This window comes from Trachypithecus francoisi, unplaced genomic scaffold (genome assembly GCF_009764315.1).
Source record: "Trachypithecus francoisi isolate TF-2019V2 unplaced genomic scaffold, Tfra_2.0 Lachesis_group0, whole genome shotgun sequence".
In the NCBI taxonomy this organism is placed as follows: domain Eukaryota; kingdom Metazoa; phylum Chordata; class Mammalia; order Primates; family Cercopithecidae; genus Trachypithecus; species Trachypithecus francoisi.
In genome coordinates, this window is record NW_022681453.1 from 58,587,627 (window position 1) to 58,606,889 (window position 19,263).

Here is a 19,263-nt window from a genome sequence, read left to right on the forward strand (position 1 = left end):
CTCAGGCACTAAGTTAAGCAAAGCCCTTCTCTTTTAGGCTGAGGTGGGTGGATCACCTGAGGTCAGGAGTTTGAGACCAGCCTGGCCAACACAGTGGCATAGTGAAACCCTGTCTCTACTAAAAATACAAAAATTAGCCAGGCATGGTGGCGGGCGCCTATAGTCCCAGCTACTAGGGAGGCTGAGGCAGGAGAATTGCTTGAACCTGGGAGGCGGAGGTTGCAGTGAGCCGATATTGTGCCACTGCACTCCAGCGTGGGTGACAGAGTGAGATGCCATCTCCAAAAAAACCCAAAACAAAACAAACAAACAAACCTTCTTTTTTCTGGGCCTCAATCTTTTCGCCTGCAAAATGGGGTTAACCATCCCTGCCTCCCATTGTTTGGTAGGATTGCGGCTTCTACAGAAAGAGCTGTGCCTGTGCCCAGCACATGGTAGGTGCTCAGTAAATGCCAGGTGCTCTTTGCCCTCCAAGACCCCAGCTCAGGGTCCTTCCAACTACTATACTCCCAACAGGTAGGCAGGGCTCCTCCTCAAACCTTTTCTTTTCTTTTTTTTTTGAGACGGAGTCTCGGCTCTGTCGCCCAGGCTGGAGTGCAGTGGCCGGATCTCAGCTCACTGCAAGCTCCGCCTCCCGGGTTTACACCATTCTCCTGCCTCAGCCTCCCGAGTAGCTGGGACTACAGGCGCCCGCCACCTCGCCCGGCTAGTTTTTTGTATTTTTTAGTAGAGACAGGGTTTCACCGTGTTAGCCAGGATGGTCTCGATCTCCTGACCTCGTGATCCGCCCGTCTCGGCCTCCCAAAGTGCTGGGATTACAGGCTTGAGCCACCGCGCCCGGCCAAACCTTTTCAATCTTGCACTCCATCTGTAAAAAATGTGCATTCTTCTGCAGTGACATATCCATATTACTCATAAAGTATCCATGTATTAATATATTTGTATATCATGCACATTATACAACATACGCAAAAAGAGAAACAAATTAAACTGTGAGAGAAAATAAATGTAAATGGAAGCTCTCCATATTTGTTCCCAACCTCCTCCTCAGGAGACTCTCCTGGGCATGGCTCCTGCACCCACTTGGGAGACCGCTAGCTGTGTCTGTGAGTTCCTGGAGGGCAGAGTTCACCGAGGTCTTAGTCACTGCTCTGTTCCCAAAAAACTGTTGGCACTCAGTCAAGAGTTATTTAGTGAGCTCTGTGGCTCAGCCTGGTTTGTATCAGAAGAAACAAAAGAACAGCAAAAAGCAAGTCACTCAAGCCAGAGTCTGACTCCTTGGGTGTGAGGAACCCTGGCCTCCCCTGGGACCCTGGGCCACCCTCTTTCCTTCCCAATTCACTGTCTCCCTACCTATTACCCAGGAGAGCCAAACAGAGAGGTCTCTGAGAACAGGTCCTTTCTGCTCAAGCCCCTCCCCACTCACCCAAGGTGGGTGGCCTCTCCTGGGACCCTGGAGACCACTGATGTGCACCCTCCTGGGGCCCAGCCTCACTGTAAAATACAGCTGCACCCACCCGCCTGCCCTCCGGGACTCCTGCCGGCCCAGAGCCAGCTGCCTACAAACCCCCAGATATAAATCTTGAGGCTCAGTTCCGTCAGCACAGAAGGCAAGCAGTGAATTTAAGGCTCCAGGGTCTCCAGCAGGAAAGCTTCCTGGGAGAATTCATTTTTCACCCTAGAATAAATTACCGTCCCTGGATGACAGAGGGGAAGCATTTGCTCATTTGGTTGAAAAGTGGTTGTTTGAAGGGCCCCCCCACACCTCCCACACAGGGGATTCCCCAGCAAGCTTCTAGTTGGCTCCCAGTTTCTAGGACTATCCATCCAGGGACCTCCAAGACAGGCGCCTCATGACGGACCCCTCACACCCAGCCCCCCAAAACCTGCCTCCATCCCTCTCCTCCAGGCTGTGGTCTCTACCCCACTGAGCAGAGGCCTGGGGCTAAACAGAAGCCGCCTACTCACTCGGGGCCTTGAACAAGCTAAGCCATCTCAAGTCTTTATCCGTTTTGCAAACTCACACAAATCCTAAGTGGGAGCATAAACTGGAACAGCCTTCTTGGGGAGCCGTGCAGCACTGGGTGCGGGACACGTCCTATTTCTTTAGTTGGAGGATGGGTGCACTGGGGATGTCTTTATGTTGCTCTTTAAAAAATACAAAGGTACCCATCACTCTTCATTGTGTACAATATACCTTGTGATAAAACAGCAAAGTGTAGAAGTGCATGATAGTACACAACTCTTTGTGTAAAAAGGAAGAAGTGTATTCACAGTTGCTTCTATAGGCATAGAAGAAATTTCTAGAAGGACAGTCTAGAAATGGATGATAGTGGTTGCCTACCATGGGAGAGGGCGGGACTAGGCAGATGGAAGACAGGGGTTGGAGAAAGGTTCTTCACGGATGTGTTTTGAGGTTTTCTTACCTGCACAATGTGACTGAGTTCTCAGGCCAATCCCCTATAGACAGTCAGTTTATTCCTTTTTAAAATTTTATTAACACTGCAACAAACGCCCTTATTCATATAGTGTGTCTGTGATAGGTTTTTCTCTAGAGTGGATACTTGGAGAAGGAATGGCTGGGTCAAAGAGTGTCAGCACTTGCCATATCGACAGGTAACTGTCAAACTACCCTCCGTGATAGCTCTACCCACTTATTGTAGATGTCAGCCTCTACTTCCCCCACAATCCCACCAACACCACAGACTACACTTTTTTTTTTTTTTTTTTTTTGAGACGGAGTCTCGCTCTGTTGCCCAGGCTGGAGTGCAGTGGCACGATCTCGGCTCACTGCAAGCTCCGCCTCCCGGGTTTATGCCATTCTCCTGCCTCAGCCTCCTGAGTAGCTGGACTACAGGCATGAATCACCACACCTGGCGACTTTTTGTATTTTTTGTAGAGATGAGGTCTTACTGTGTTACTCAGGCTGGTCTCAAACTCCTAGGTTCATGTGATCCTCCTGCCTCACCTCCCAAAGCGCTGGGATTACAGGGGTGAGCCACCACACCCAGCTAAACACCATGAATTTTTAAATTTCCCATTAAAATTGATATTGCACGTGGCTTTTATGAGTGTTTTCCTAATGCTAACAGGATAATCTCCGAGAAGGTGAGGCTGGCCTTCTTTCAGCCCTTTCTGGCCGTCTGTGTTTCCTCTTCTAATCACTGCCTGCTCAGGCCTGTTCCCAAGCTCCTGGATGCTTACTTTTCTTACTGATTTGCAGATCTGTGTGTACTCACAATATCATTCTTTATCTGGGATGTAGGTTGTAAATACCACTCCTCCTCATCTGTGTCTTGTCTTTAAAACTTCTGAATGATTTCTTTTGTTATACAAAACATTTTACTTTTTATTTTCCAATTTTTCAATCCTTTTCTTCATCACATCTGCATTTGGACTTTTTCTCTCATCTGATAAGGCTGATGCCTGGCCTTGTGGGGTTATTACAAGAAGTAGAGAGAGAACGAATGAAGCTCCTAGAAATGCTGAGCAAATGTTCCTAACATAGCAAGGATGGTCATTTCAGGGGTCACCCAGCCTCCACTTGCTTCTCTCCTTTTAATAGCCAGCAGGAGCTTTCTGAAGATGTCACTCTTGCTTGAAAACCTTTCAACTCCCTAATGAGGATGAAGCTCAAATTCATCTAGCGAGTGAGTTCAAAGTCTCAAACACAAAGGCCTCTACCAGCTGAGCAGGTGATTAAGTGTATAAAGGGGCTGGGTGGAGAGTATGACAATGTGCCCCTGGGTTCGGGAAAGCAAAAATGCAAACCCAGGGTTGCCTGATCTTCCAAAGAAAGCACTAAATCTATATTTTTGCATGCGAACGTCCTCCCCCATTGAAAACTTACTGGTAACTGATTATTTTTTAAGCCACTGTTGGAGTCAAACAAGACCCACCTGTGAGCCAGATGTGGCTATTTCTGCCCTCAACAATCCGGCTCCAACCACCTCTGCAGAGTTGTCCCTCCACATGTGCACCTCACACAGCTGACAGGCCAGTCACACGGCTCAGATGTGGGCACAGCACACTTCTCCCCACTCTGTGCTTTTGCACATGCTGATCTCTCTGCCTTAAATGCCTTTCCCTGCTCTTTCCTTCTGGCCAACTCTCACTTGCTCTTGAAAACCCAGGTCAAATATCAACTCCAATTCCCCAGCCCCAGACAGAATTCCACGCTCCTTCCCTGAGTGCCCCATCACTCCCGTGATATTAATACTCCCTGTATGATCTTGAGCATCATACTTCCAGAGGAAGCTGCCTGGGGACACAGAAAGAGCCTTGGCTTGGCAGAAAGACATTCCTGGGCTGAAATTCCCACTCTGCCACTTCCCAGCAGCGCATCTTTGGGCAAGTGACTTAACCTGTCTGTGCTTCAGGTTCTCAATTGTGAGATGGAAATAATCAGACCTATGCTAAGTCAGGTTTCTGGAAAGATAAATGAAATTATGTAAAAGAAGTATCTAGAATGCAATAGGGGCTTAATAATGGTTTATGCAATGAAAGAACAAATGGAATAAAGAATGAGTATTTCCTCAGAGTTCTATAGACTCAGCACATGGAAAAGTTAGCTAACTTTCTAGAAGGGAGCCTGGGGTATTAGCCAAACCGTGCCTCTTGCCTTCTTTTCCAACCTCCTGATTTCAGAGAAAGCTGTGGGCCCTCTATCTCCCAGTGCCATGCACCCTGAGGACCCTCTGGGGGTACAGCCATTCAAGGACAAGGACTACACAGGCATGAGTCCCAGTAGGTAAACTGAGGCAGACCAGATGTCAAGAAAAGGAGAAAGGAGATGTGAGCACCTGGTGCCCAGGAGGCACATCAAGAGGAAGGGAAGAAGCAGCAGCCTCTCGGGCCTCTGTATCCACATCTGTCTGCTCTGTGAGATCTGGGACTTTGTCTATCTACTTCAGCTCTGTATTCTCATGTCTGGCACATAGTAGATACCAAAAAAAGTCTGCTGATTGAATGGATGACTTTAAATAATGTGAATAAGGCTGCTCAGTAAAATGTAAATGGCCATGCGAATGCATCCAGCAGCTCCACATAGAGGGACATCTCTGCCATCTCCACACTCAGGCCTGTCCTAGCTGCTCCCAGGCTAGGTCCCTGAGCTTAGCTCAGAGTTGGGGTAGGGGAACTTTCAGAGAAAGGGTGACAGACAGGACCATGCAGAAGTAGGTGAGAGGCTGATGATCCATGGGGTCTTCCAGGGCTCAGAGGCCCCAAAGCTCCCACCCTGAGAGGTGCTGTCCAAGTTTAAAGAGCCCCGAGGCTGAGTCTCCTGCCAGCAGACCTGCATGGACAGGCTCTGGGTCTCCAGCTGATAAAGGAGAGGGGGAAGGAGAGAGGGTGGGAGGCCATCAGGCCCTGGGAAGCCCCTTCAAACAGTTGACCCCACACACTCCACTGAAGAAACTGGGCTCAGAAAGGCGAGAACTTGCCCAAGGTCGCCAGCCAGGATGTGAACCCATGTTTAGCTCTTCTCACGGTTTGGGCTCTTTTCACGAAATCCAGCTGGCTAGATATTCGGAGCCCCAATTCCCAGCACCGGCGGGGGTGTTCGACATCAGATGTGAAGCTCTGGGTTTCCAGGCACCCAACAAGCTACTCTTCCCCTGACTCCTCGTGGTAGCCTAGCACAAGAATAGGCTGCTGCCTCCATTTCCCCATCTGCAGTCTAGTGTCTTGCTTGACCCTGTTCTTTGGAATTCTGGCCCCAAAACCCCATGATCCTGGTTCTTGGCCAGGATCCTCCTCCAGAGCAATAGCATGGAGCCACAATGCTGCTGCTGTCTGACTAGCTTCCTCTTCCCAGACTGAGGACTTGGAGCCACAATGCTACCACCATCTGACTCGTGCCCTTCTCCCAGAACAAGGACATGGAGCCACAATGCTGCCGCCATCTAACTTGAGTATTACCTGCTCCACTGGTCGCACCCCTGCCTGGTACACCCATAGGCCAGGACCAGCCTGGTGTCGCCACATACATGTGGACACTGCTGGGGACTAATGTCATCCCCAACCCAGCCCAGCCTGGCCTGGATTTCCCCAGCTGCTGGGGTTTCAGCCCAGCACAGCTCGGGTGCCAAGTTCCTGACACCCGTCTGCCCCTCAGTCCAACCTGGGGAGCACAGTATTTGTCTCTGCTTTTGGCTTAGATCTTGAGAGAATATTATTTATATTATGGAGAAAAAAAATTCCTGAGACAAATACTTGCTCCAAAAGCCACTCCGACTTTCCTCTGACTCAGTGTCTTGTCTGGTTTCTCAGACACAGGCCTAAGGGCCTCCCCACTGGGCCACAAACATGACTGATCCTCATGGCTCCCACTTCCGGCAACTCAAGAATCAGACGAGAACAACTTACCACCATTTGCTATGTGCATCACCAAGCCTCGTTCAGTCCTGGCCAGTGGACAGAAAGCATCACACAAACCAATGACACAGTCACCATACGGGTCCAGGGCTCCTACAGTTCTCCCAAGATGACCCTGAACATGGGTTTTGTGTGACAAACCAGCAATGATGCCACCCCATGGTTCACAAGGCGCAGGCCAGTCTCCCTTCTCACAGCTCGGGTGTGCTGCAGGTTGGCAACATCCCCCGTGCTCTGGAGGCTAAAGGCATCGAAGTTTCTCGAGAGGGATGCTGCTGGCATTTGGGGTGGAGAGTTCTTTGGGCAGGACTGTCCTGGATATGCCAGAGATGTAACATCTCTGGTACCCTCTTACTAAAGGCCAGCAGCCCTGCTGTGATTGTGACAACACAAAGACACCCCCACCCAGGCCCACATAGTTGAGAGCTACGCGCTAGTCCAAACTTTCAAACCACATCCCCAATGAAAGCTCATCTAAGCTCTATTTGCATGACCCTGATGTTGAGGGGCTCACCCCTCTCAAAGACCCCAGCCCATCCCTAGCCACCTGTGACCAGCAGAAAGCCTTTCGCTGCAGTTGCTGCCTCCCTGTGACTCCTCTGCTGGCGAGGCGTAGCCCTGCCTTTTGGGGGCCTAGACCTGCCTATTCTCTGTGCCTGGAATGGCCCTGAAGAGACCTGGTCTCCCCAGCCCTCAAGTACTGCTCTGAACCCTCCCAGGACAGGTGCTCTGTCTCTCTGCCTCTGACTCTGGTATGTCCCTACCCCTCTCTCAAGGTAGCAGGTACAGCAAACAAGTGTCTCTTTCAGTCTTGCTAAACATTAACCCAGTCTGTGCTGGGAGCTAAGGAGCCCTGGCCCTCCTTCATCACTGCCCTGGGCTCTTGGGATGTGGATCAGATGCCCCAGGGGGAAAAGTAGACTCGGGTCAGGTGTGTAGGGAAGCAGTGACCTGCTGCCACACCCAGGGCAAAGGCTGGGAGCAGGCTTGTCTGGAGAGTCCCAGACTGAGACTCAGCCTCCTGGGATCAACACTCGACACGTGGGTGAATCCTGGGGAAGGAGATGAGTTCCACTTGGGACAAGCACATCCAAAGGACCCTGCAGGAGCCACATGGAAACCTTAGCCCTCATTCACTTCCCAGTGGTTAAAAGCACAGCCTCTAGCCTGGGTTCAAATCCCAGCTCTGCCCCTTAGGTGCTGTGTGCCCTCAGGCAAGTCACTCAACCTTTCTGCCTCATTTTCCTCATCTGAAAAGTGAGATTAAGTATAGTACCCACCTCATAGGGTTGTTGTGAAAATTAAAATAGTTAATATATAAAGCGCTTAGCCTGCATGGAGTAAACGATTAATAATGGTTAGCTGTCACTATTATTATCAAACAGAGTCTCACTCTGTCACCCAGGCCAAAGCACAGGGGCAGAATCATAGTTCACTGCAGCCTGGAACTCCTGGGCTCAAGCAATGTTCCCACCTCAGCCTTCCGAGTAGCTGGGACTACAAGTGTGCGCCACTGCACCCGATTAATTTTTGTGTTTTTTTGTAGAGATGGTGTCTCACTATGTTACCCAGGCTGGTCTAGAACTCCTGGACTCAAGTGATCCTCCCACCTCAGCCTCCTGAGTAGCTGGGACTAAAGGTGTGCACCACTACACTCAGCTAATCTTTGTGTTTTTTGTAGAGAAGATGTTTATGTTGCCCAGGCTGGTCTAGAACTCCCGTCCTCAGGTGGTCCTCCTGCCTCAGCCTCCCAAAGTGCTGGGATTACAGGTGTACGCCCCAGCGCCTGGCTGTTATTATTGTCATTATTTTTTACCTCATGCACTCTCATCAGTGCAGCCCCTGCTCCAGCACACTCTTCAGCCCCTCCCCCACACCCATTTCAGGGACTTCCACAGGTACGAGCCATCTGCACTTTCAAACCACTTTTTCTTCCATTTTTAAAAATTAGATGCGGCCAGGCGCGGTGGCTCATGCCTGTAATCCCAGCACTTTGGGAGGCCGAGGCGGGCAGATCACGAGGTCAGGAGATCGAGACCATCCTGGCTAACACGGTGAAACCCCGTCTCTACTAAAAATACAAAAAATTAGCCAGGCACGGTGGCAGGCGCCTGTAGTCTCAGCTACTCAGGAGACTGAGGCAGGAGAATGGTGTGAACCCGGGAGGCGGAGCTTGCAGTGAGCCGAGATCGCGCCACTGCACTCCAGCCTGGGCGACACAGCAAGATTCTGTCAAAAAAAAAAAAAAAAAAAATTACCGAGGCCTGAAAGGTCAGGCAGTCACCACGGGAATCACTCATAGTGTTGGGAAGGACCACAGACTGCCCCCGGCTCAGGCACTGTCTGAGACACCCACCCAGCCGTGGTGTGGCCATAAGGGTGGTACAGTCACAGAGCAAGTGGGGTGGGGACACACACAAGTAGGGAGAGGCTGCCTGGCTCCACAGGTTGCCCCTTGCAGACCAACAGCTCCGGCCAAGCCATTTTCCATAAGCCTCAGCATCCCTGCCATGGGGCCACGGGGAGGGCCAGATGTGAACAGGGGCAGCCCAGGGCCTGGCTCGCAAAGTTTGCTTCCTCCCCCTTCTCTTCTTTATTTCATTCACCACTCACCTAGTGAGCACCTACTGCATGCTGGCTTCTGAGCTGGGTACTTCAGACTCACAGAGGAATGGGATGGAGTCCCTGCCCCCATGAGGCTCTACATCCAGTAAGGGAGATACAAGCACATGCTTTTGTTCCAACAAAGTCAGAGGGGCTAATTCTGCCATGCTGGCGGGGACAACAGGAAGCTGCACCCACAGGCCTGGCCTTGGGGTCAGAACTGGAGGAAACCACCACTTATCGGGTGAAGAAGAGGACAGGAGAGGCACTCCAGGCAGGGGCAGCTGCCTGAGAAAGGCTCTGAGTAGGAAGAAGCAAGCCATCTGGCAGGGTAAGAAGGGAAGAAAGGTTACTGCAGCCAATCACAGGGCTTTGAGTATCAGAGGCATCAAAGTAAGGACTCCTGGGCTAAATCCAGCTCAAAAGGGAGTGCGTTTGACCCTTGGGGTTTTTTGTTTAGGTTGGTAGTTAACATTTTAAAATTGGGAGAGACAATATGTTAAACTCTAGACTTTTAGCTTCTCTACAAAAGTCAGAAACTCTGGTGATTGAACCAGGAACCCATAAGGCCCACATTCTCTGGTCCAACACTGTCCCCAGGCCCATCTCACTCCCTCACTTCACAAAGACCTGTTGAGCAGCTACTGTGCACCATGCAATATACTAATAACCGGGAATATAGTAGAGAGCAAAATAGACACAAGCACAGTCCTCACAGCACTTACTAGAGGGAGAGAAAGGTGATACACGAACACTTAACATAAAACCTAGCAGTGCAAAGGGCTGGCAGGAATAGGAAACTCACAGGACCAAAGGACTGCTATATTATGTGAGATGGTTAGGGAAGGCTTCTCTAAGGAGGGGACAGTTTTATAGATTTTTTTTTTTTTTTTTTTGAGACAGGATCTCACTCTGTCCCCAAGGCTGGAGTGCAGTGACACAATCATGACTCACTGCAGCCTCAACCTCCCAGGCCCAAGTAATCCTCTTACCTCAGCCTCCTGAGCAGCTGGGACTACAGGCACACGCCAACATACTCAGCTGATTTTTTAAATTTTTTTGTAGAAATGAGGTCTTGCCATGTTCCCCAGGCTGGTCTCAAACTCCTGAGCTCAAGCACTTCTACCTGCCTTGGCCTCCCAAGTGCTAGGATTATAGGAGCAGCCACTGTGCCCAGCCAGTTGCATAGATCTAAATGAAGTGAGTTAGTGAACCAGTGGAAGATCAATCCAGCAAAAGGAACAGCAAGTGCAAAGGCACTGGGGTCCCCTTCACTCACCTTTTGAGTGAAGGCATTTAAGTGTGAGATCTTACTGTAAATAATGGAGCATAATAAGCAATGTGTAGGCAGGTGAAAATCACCTTCCAGTATGTGTTTCAGATAAAACATCTCTGATAAGTGGTAGAAGAGACATGAGAAATAGGGAGCTGGGTGGAAGACATACGATAATTTTTTCCAATGGGGAAAAACTCCCCATTAGGATGGCAGGGAAGAGGCAGAGAAGGCTCATGCGTGGCATGCTAAAACCTGAGCCAAGGACAGAGAAGCCAAGAATGTGAGGAATCCTCGTTTCCTTCCTCACCAACTGTGTCATCTGCCAACCCCTGAAAAGTTGAGGCAGGGCAGGGGGAAGAGAGACGGAGAATGCTAAATCTTCTGCAGCCCTGAGGCTGTTTTTTGTGTGTGTTTGTTTTTTTTTAAATTATTTTCCAAGTCTACCCAGGCTGCTGCCTTCGAAAGCCAACTGCAAAGAAATCACTTTGATGGGTTTTGTGTTTCCCCACCACCTTTCTAAGCCAAATTACAGTGTAGATTCCTTGTCCTTTTACTCACAAAGCAAAATAAAGAGATGATTTTAAAGAAGAGGGTAAGAAAAACAAGTCTACAATCTATATCACTGTTCTCGGCTGGGGTGGGGGTTGGGGGGGCAATTCTGTATGCTGACATCATGGTCCATGGCATGGGAAATGACTTCCGCCATTCAAAGCTTTATTTGCATTTTTTGGAGGTACAAGGAGACATTTAAAATCAGCTCCGGTGTTGACACTGCAGTTATTAAACCCAAACAAAAGATTCCTTCCAAAGTCTAACTAGTTCTCTGTAAATTTATCTGGGTCCCCACTACCTGATTTAAGGCAATGAGCAGATGTTTCACAGCAGGAAGTTCATTAGCTCCAGATGCCGCTTTGTTCAGGAAGTGTGTATGCACCCACGCACTGGCAACCACACACAAACACAAACACGCACACACAAACACACACAGGACCTGGGGCAATGAACATTCATGGCCCCTCTTCCAGCATTTGGCAAGACCGCATGGACCATTTGTAACCTCTGCCTGCGGTTATGACAGGGAAATGAGCAGCAGGAGTGAGGAGCCAATCAAAAGCCGCCCTATCGTCTTCCTGTTGTCTCCTAGGTAACCAGCATAGGGACACATCAGCTAGCTGGGTACCACAGGGGGACACACACACACACACACAGCCATTCTCCCTTAGCAGTCCATAACTGCAGAAACGCTGGATGTGTCTATCAGCACCCTGGACAGATCCCCCCCACCCTCCCCAAAGACTTCAAACGCTTTGGTTAACGTTGACAGCCTTATCTCCCACAGCTTTCTCACCTCCACCCCCTTCCTTACTCATGCCATTTCTCTGCCTGGGATGCCACTGCCTACTACCATCTCTATCACTTAAAACCTTGGTCATTTTCGGAGCTGGCCCAAGCTCTTGGTCTCCCAAGAGCTCCCTTGGAGCCCCTCCTTCAAGAGCTCCCATCACAATAAGATCCACACTCCTTTACATGGCAGTCAAGGCCCTACACTGATCTGACTGTTCATGATCTGGTTCCTCCAACCTTATCATTCTCTCCCTTCCTCGATTCTTTTTTCTATTCCTCCAACAGGTCAAACTGTCCTCCCCACACAACCCCCTGAAAACCAGGGCTTCCCTTTATATTTGCTGTTCCCTCCGCCTGCATTGCTTTTCCTTCTGCTCTTTGTGTGGCTGAGCCTTCTCACTCTTTAGTGCCAGCTCAAAGTCACCTTCCAGGGATGCCTCCCTGACCATCCTAGACCATCCTGTCTATAGAAGCCCCCTCCCCCACGACTCTCTTCTACATCACCCTGTATTCCTGTGTTGTCTTCATATCATTGATGACTCTCTGGAACTCTCCCACTCACATTTATTTGCTCACTTGTTCTTTGTCTCCCCCTCTAGAATATAAACTCTGTTCCACAGGGTCTTTGTCTTGTTCACGGCTTTATCCCCCAATACCCAGAACAAGGCCCAGTAAATATTTGTTGCATGAATAAAAAGTTGTTTCCTTCTTGCTGCATCTATGTTTCCCCCATCTCTCTAATAAGAGGGTTGGATCTGATGACTTCTATAACACTTCTGGCTAACATTCCAAGGGTCTATTAGAGACAGAAAGGACCAGCATAAGGAGGGAAATTAATCAGGCCACACCACAGGAAGAATCTGCCAGTGGAAATCTGACCTTCTCAACTGGGTCGCAGCGCCTTCCTCCTCTGAGCAGTCTCCCTGATAGGAATTTGCTGCCACCCTCAACTCCACACTCCCCAAGCACTGAGCACCTTGAACTTTTGTTATCTGAGGGATTGGGGGCAACTTGAGGCTAAGGACTGGCTTTTATTTTTCTGATTGTGTGCAGAGACCAGCTAGAGCCTGGGGAGGGGAAGTTGGAAAGGGGTCCTCTGGAAGCATTTGCTGCAATAAAAGAAAGAAAATGTCAAGGGGGAGGTTCATTGAAGCACAAGTCTCTCTCTCTCTCTCTCTCTCTCTCTCTCTCTCGTGTGTGTGTGTGCGTGTGTGTCTGTCAGCTCCAGCTGGTCTCTGCACAATCAGAAAAAAAAAAGCCAGTCCTTAGCCTCAAGTTATCCCCAATCCCTCAAAAACAAAAGTTCAAGGTGCCCAGTGCTTGGGAAGTATGGAGTTACACACACACGCAGTCACACACACACAGACACACATACACACAGAACTCAAAAACATCATAAAGCAAGAATCACAAAGTATCCCAATCCCAGCAGCTACATATGTCTCTCTTCAAGGAAGATGACTGCTGTTTAAGATTCTAAACCCTGTGTGAGTGATTCTGACACGTGTGCTATGTAAGTCTGTGGTGTGTGTAACCACACTCTTGTCCAATCTCACTGGGCAAGAGTAGGCCATGAATTCAAGTAGCCACATGGTAGACACAAACCTACTGGATCCCCCCAAACCCTAGCACTGGAACATCTCAAGCTGGCCACTCGTGACTCAGAAATCCACCCTGAGCCCTGAGGTCTCCTCTGACCAACGTGCCCAACAATACATCGGATCATTTCTCCAAATCTGAAGTTAAATCAGATATAATAATCAAGAAAGGGAGAAGAGAATTGGCATTTCTTAAGCACCTATTATGTGTTGGGTCCTGTGCTAGGATATATGAGCATTAACTCTTTCTGAGCACCCTGCAAGGCTGCCCCTCCAACTTCACAGATGAAAGAACTGAAGCTCAGAAAAATAAAGTAGTTTCCCCAAGGTCACATAGTAATCAGAGGGACTTAAGAAGGACATGAGTCTGGTTTTCAAGCCCACTCCTCTTTGTTGAGGCCTTAAATTATACAACCTGGTAGGCAGATGAGCTGGTCTTGTTCAAAACATCCCTCCCGCTGGCTGGGGCTCCTCTCTGAGAGATGCCAGGGGGATGGCCCTGTCCCTGCATCTATCCCTGTCACTCCTGGGCCTGGCTGACATCTCCCCACAACCTCTTGTCAAGCAGGACTCACATCTCCAAACCTCTCATTTGAGACCTAGCCCACGGGGACTAATTTTCTCGTGGCCCAGGGAAAGCCAGAGACTTTGCCTTTTTAAAACAGTAATTTCTTGCGGGTGTGGGTGGATACACCAGCCACCCTCTGATTTAGTGCGGAGCTCAAGGATCAATCCCAACTCAGATTTTCCAAGGAAAACTCAAATGTGGGGCACCTCCTGGCATTGAGGAAGGCATTGGCCTTCTCTCAAGAGATGTGTTCAGTGCTGGGCAAAGCCATTGTTGGTGCCACAAGACTCTCATGCCTCATACATGTCACACACGTGCCCTGTACACACCCACATGCATCTCAAACACGCCACCCACATGTCTCCATGCACTCTGCACACACCATCCACTTGCCTCACCTGTCTCTCTCTCTCTCTCACACACACACACACGCACACATGCACACACGCGCGCGCACACACACACACGAGGCGAGGGGAGTCAGGAGCAAGAGAGCTATATCCTCCCTCTCAGGACATGACAGCCCCCACTTCCAAGCCTGTTCTGGACTGTGTGCTTTGCCAGGGCCCCTCATTTCATCCTTCCTAGGTCCCCAACAGGACAGGTTGCCCCTCACCTCTTTAAAGAGGCAGAAAGTGAGCCTGAGAGAGGCTTGTCCAAGATCACAGGGCATGCTCAGACGAAAGCTGGTGGTGGGCACCCGGCTCTGCGAGATTTCTTTTTTTTTTTTTTTTTTTTTTTTTTTTTTTTTTTTTTTTAGACGGAGTCTTGCTCTGCCGCCCAGGCTGGAGTGCAGTGGCCGGCTCTCAGCTCACTGCAAGCTCCGCCTCCCGGGTTCACGCCATTCTCCTGTCTCAGCCTCCCGAGTAGCTGGGACTACAGGCGCCCGCCTCGTCGCCCGGCTAGTTTTTTGTATTTTTTAGTAGAGACGGGGTTTCACCATATTAGCCAGGATGGTCTCGATCTCCTGACCTCGTGATCCGCCCGTCTCGGCCTCCCAAAGTGCTGGGATTACAGGCTTGAGCCACCGCGCCCGGCCGAGATTTCTTTCTTAATTAGCTCTGCTCCTTGGGGGCGGTTCCATTGAGTAGGGGCATTCCCCCAAGACACCACGACCCTCCAAGACGCCGCCCCCCTCCTTATTGGCAGCCCTTCTCCCCTGCCTCCTTCTTCAATCTCAGGGAAGGAAACCTAGGCACCCTCTCTACCCTGAGTTGCTGCTCCATCCGCACCAACTCAGGTCAGAGGAGGAGTGGAGGGTTTGTTCCCTCGCTGGGCACACCTATAGGCCCACCAGGGCCTGATGCACTGGCTAAGGCTTAATGGCTGTCTAAGCAAGACCCTCCACAGGCTCTGCCTGCAGCCCCTCACAACCCAGGACCTCAGTGGGGCCGAGATGACAGATCCTACTTGGCCCTGGGACAGGACAGGAGGGGCAGGGACCAGCTCTCTCCGTCTTCCTCCACCCTCCCCCAAGTCCCACACAGGAGCTCTGGGCCTGGGCTGGAAATAGGAACTTTCCCACTAGACTGAGAGAGGCCCAACCTGGGGGGCAGACTGGAAGAAGAGGGGGGCTGGAAACTACCAAAAGCTTGCGGGTCACATAGATTTTGGTTCCTGGGCAGCTCTACCACCTGCTGGCTGTGTGACCTTGGGCAAGGGGCTTTACCTCTTTGAGGGTCAGTGTCCTTACCTATAAAGTGAAAGAAAAATAGCGCCCTCCTAAGGGGGTGATTGTGAAGGTCAAAGGTAGGGCGATGTGCACAGTCTGAGGGGCCTCTAAGTCAGCCATTATGCCCCCCAAAGTGAGCAGGGAGTGGGCAGCCACCACTGTGACCTCACCCTGCCCCTGACTCCCAGTTCTGGGAATTCTTCATTAGCACCAAATCCAAACTTTTCCTCAGCAGTGGCAGGACCCCGGCGCGGGTCCTCCTTCCTCCTCCCGTCCCCTCGCGGTCAGACAACAGGTACGCGGGGAGCAGCCCGGGCGGCCCCGCGTAGCGGTTGAGCCGCAGCGCTGCGGCAGGGGCAGGCCCGGGCAGGGGGGCAGTGCGGCTAGTCAGCCCCCTCCCCTGCCTCCTCGCAACTTTGAGTAACTGTGGACTCTGGGGTCGGCTTGGGGGTGGCCCCGGGCGTGCAAAGGAAAGTTGGGCGCGAGGGACCGCAGCCTCGGGGGCCAAAGGACCCCCACCGTGAGCGCGGGCACATCCCGACACCCGGCGGGCTGGCTGGAGGGAGCAGGTGAGGCACGTGGCCGCCTCGCCCAGCCAGGGCTCGCTCCAGGAACCCGATCCGCCGGCCGGGCCGGTGGGTGCCCCCTCGAGGGCTCAGACCCTTCGCTCCAGCCCCCGGTGGGCGTCCTGCCCCGCGTCCCACACTCGCGCGCCCCGTGGGCCCCACTGCTGGCTTTCCCGGACCAAGCTCCGCTCCGCAGCGCACGTCCTGCGGTGATCCTCCAGGCTCCCCGCTTTGGGGCGCCCCCCTCCCGCTCCTCGGGTGCCGGCACCCGTCTTCCCCTCCCGCGGGGACCCTCCCCGGCGCCCCCCGCGTGTACGCCCCGGGCCAGCTCAGCTCTGGGTCCGCCCTCTGCACCCCGCGCCGCGCCCGCGCTCACCAGCCGGGCAGCGGCCGCGTCCTACCTTCGTCCGGCAGCCGCTGCAGGCAGAGCGCGAGGTTCCTCCGCCAGCCCCGCATCCCCGCGGCCGCCCTGCGGCCCGGCCCGGCCTCGCCAGCCCGGCCCCGGCCCCGCCCCCGCCGGGCAGGGCGGCGCAGCGCAGCGCTGGGGAGGGCCGCGGGCCCAGGGCGCCGCGGGCATGGGCGGCCGCCGAGGGTGGGGGTGCCAGGGCGGCCGCCAGGCGCTCCGCTCCGGCTCCCGAGCCCGCGGCTGAGCAGCGACGCTCTTCGAGCGCGCGCTTTCCCGGGCGCTGGGGGCGGGCGCGGCGAGGACGGCTGGAGGGGAGCCCGAAGGCGCCCCAGCCGTCTCGCACCCTCGCTGACATCCAGCGGGCCGCCTCACAAACCGTCCTCAGTCTCCCCCACCCCAGGGCTCTCCAACTCACACCCAAATGACTCTAATCACCACGAATTAGTGAATGAATGAATGTGTGAATAAGTGAGTGAATGAATGAATCAGTGCGTGAGTGAGTGAATACACAGGTGTGTGGATGAGTGCATAAGTTAGTGAATGAGCGAATGAATGAAGGAAGGAATGTACCAGTGAGTGGATCAAGGCCTGAATAAATGTGTCAATAAGTGAATGAGTGAGTGAATGAATGAATGAGTTAGTGACTTTATCAATGAGCAAATTAATAAGTGAGTAAATGGGTGAAGGAAAACGTAAATAAGTTACCGAAAAAAATCAATGAATTGAGTAAGTGCCCCTTGGTCTCAGGCTTGTAAAAGGCAAAAGTGGTCTAAGACCTCCAGAGGAGCTCTCAGCTCTGTCCTGGGAAGGAGGCCTCAGGGTTGCATCTTGTTGATGAGGCCTAAGAGGCCCAGAGAGGGCACGTCTTGTGTTTGGACACACAGCAAAGGCTGAAGTGGTGGAGATAATAACGGTTCCCTCCACCAGGCTGAGGCAACTGAGCTCATCTGATCTCAGAGGCATCTGGGGATGAACCACCTAGGGATGGAGCAGAAACACCTGTCTTCAGAAGTCAGATTTGCTTTCTCCAAGGGAATGAGTAGAGAAAAGGTGTGTGTGCACACACACTCACACACACACACACACAAAAATCCAGCCAATGGAGTACTACACAGCCCTGAAAAGGAAGAGGGCCTTCTTTGTGTCCCAGTGGGGAGCCATTTCTGAGGTGCATTGTTAAGTGAGAAAGGCAAAGTGAAGGACAGTATTTGTAAGGTGCAGAAAGGAGGGAAAGCTGCATTCATATTTGCTTAGATCTGTGGGGAACTATCTCTAATGGAAACATTGGCCCTCTCTAAAAGAGGACTCACGAGGCCAGGGGCAGGTAAGAGAGGCCCACTTTTCATTGAATCTCCCTTTGTGCCTCTTGAAATTTTGGACCCTAGAAATGTATTATCTACACACAAAAAAGTTGAAATTTTAAAACAGACAAATTCTTACAATATTTAAAGTGTTTATACCTTAGTAAAGGCTGCCTCCTCCCACACAGTCAAATCAGCCTATATGCCAGGATGTTCTCTCTCCCTGCTCTGGCTCAGAGAGGAAGAGGGTCTTGCTGGTCAACAGCACAGTGAAATATGACCCTGGTGGTCAGTGCAGAGCCCATGGTAACTCCTGTGAGAGTTGGGAGGAGCAAGCAGCCTCTGCTTGAACCCTGGGTTTGCCAGGTTTAAATTGTCTGTCTCTGGTCAAATCACCTTGTCTCATTGAACCTCAGACCCCTACCTGCAAACTAGGAATCATCATAATGCTCTAATAGGGCCAAGCAGAGCTGGCCCAGTGGCTTCTGTTCCAAAAGAGAGTTCAGTGGTGGAATCCCAGGCATCTTCATACTATCAGTGAAGCCATCCGAACTTTGGGTAGCAGAAGTTCCACTTTTGTGAGGAAGGGAATGATCTTAGGTCCCCAATAATCCTGCAAGGTTGATATAATTATCCCCGTTTCACAAATGAAGACACTTGGCCTCAGACAGTTTAAATGTCTTGCCCAAGGTCACACCACCAGGAGTAGCAGAATGGGCATTTGAACCCAGATCTGCCTAGCTCCACAGCATCCCCAGACAGCGCTACTCACAAAGTCCATCGATATGCTTGTCTCTTACTTATGTTTCTAAGACCCTCGATGGGTCACATTGCAGCCCTGTATTCATCCTGAATTATTAACCACTTTAGTAAGTAGGATGCAAGGCCAGGAGGTTGGGTAAGGGAGGGGCAGATCAGCAGGCAGGCCTGAGTCTGAGGAGTGCTGACTCCAGAGCTTGTCTTAATGGCTGTGAGATCTCTCTGACAAGGAAGTGAGCCTCCCTAGGCAGCAGCATTGTGAATCACTCCTGTCTGCGCTTAGATTGATGGCCTCCACAGCGAGGATGCCCGCTGCTCTGAGGATGACGGAGCTGGAACTGCTAATGGGAGAAGCGAAGATGCCAGTGCCAGGAAAGGAGGCCCCAGCAAAGTAGACCAGTTAGGAGGGCAGGGTGCTGGCCCAGGAACTCCCTGTGAGAGGAGGCAGGGGTCCTGTTAACACTATACAACAGGCCCCTCTAAACATAAGTGCCATAGAACAATCACTTTATTACGGTCGTGAGTTCTAGGGGTAAGAATTTGGGCACAGAAGTCAGAAAGAATATGTCTCAGCTCCACATGGTCTAGGGCCTCAGCTAGGAAGACTCAAAGGGTGGAGTGGGGTAGAGTTGGGGCTGACCCAATAGCGGGGGGCTGCAATCATCTGGAGGGTCTTCACTCACTGGTGCCTGGCATCTGAGCTGGAATGACTCAAAGACTGGACTCAGCTGGAACAGTTGCCCCAGTGCCTACCACAGTGTCTCCATGTGGCCTGGGCTTTCTCATAGCAT

General features: G+C 51.6%; 1 pseudogene across 1 annotated transcript in view; it reads right to left on the reverse strand.

The window, feature by feature from the left end:
* Nucleotides 1–16,462, reverse strand: part of LOC117078157 — a 31,804-nt pseudogene extending 15,342 nt beyond the window's left edge. The window contains exons 1-2 of the transcript XR_004434936.1: nt 16,408–16,462; nt 15,611–15,785 (exon numbers count right to left, since the gene is read on the reverse strand). The product of XR_004434936.1 is annotated as an inactive rhomboid protein 1-like (transcript). The remainder of the gene's footprint in view (nt 1–15,610; nt 15,786–16,407) is intronic.
* Nucleotides 16,463–19,263: the final 2,801 nt, after the last annotated feature.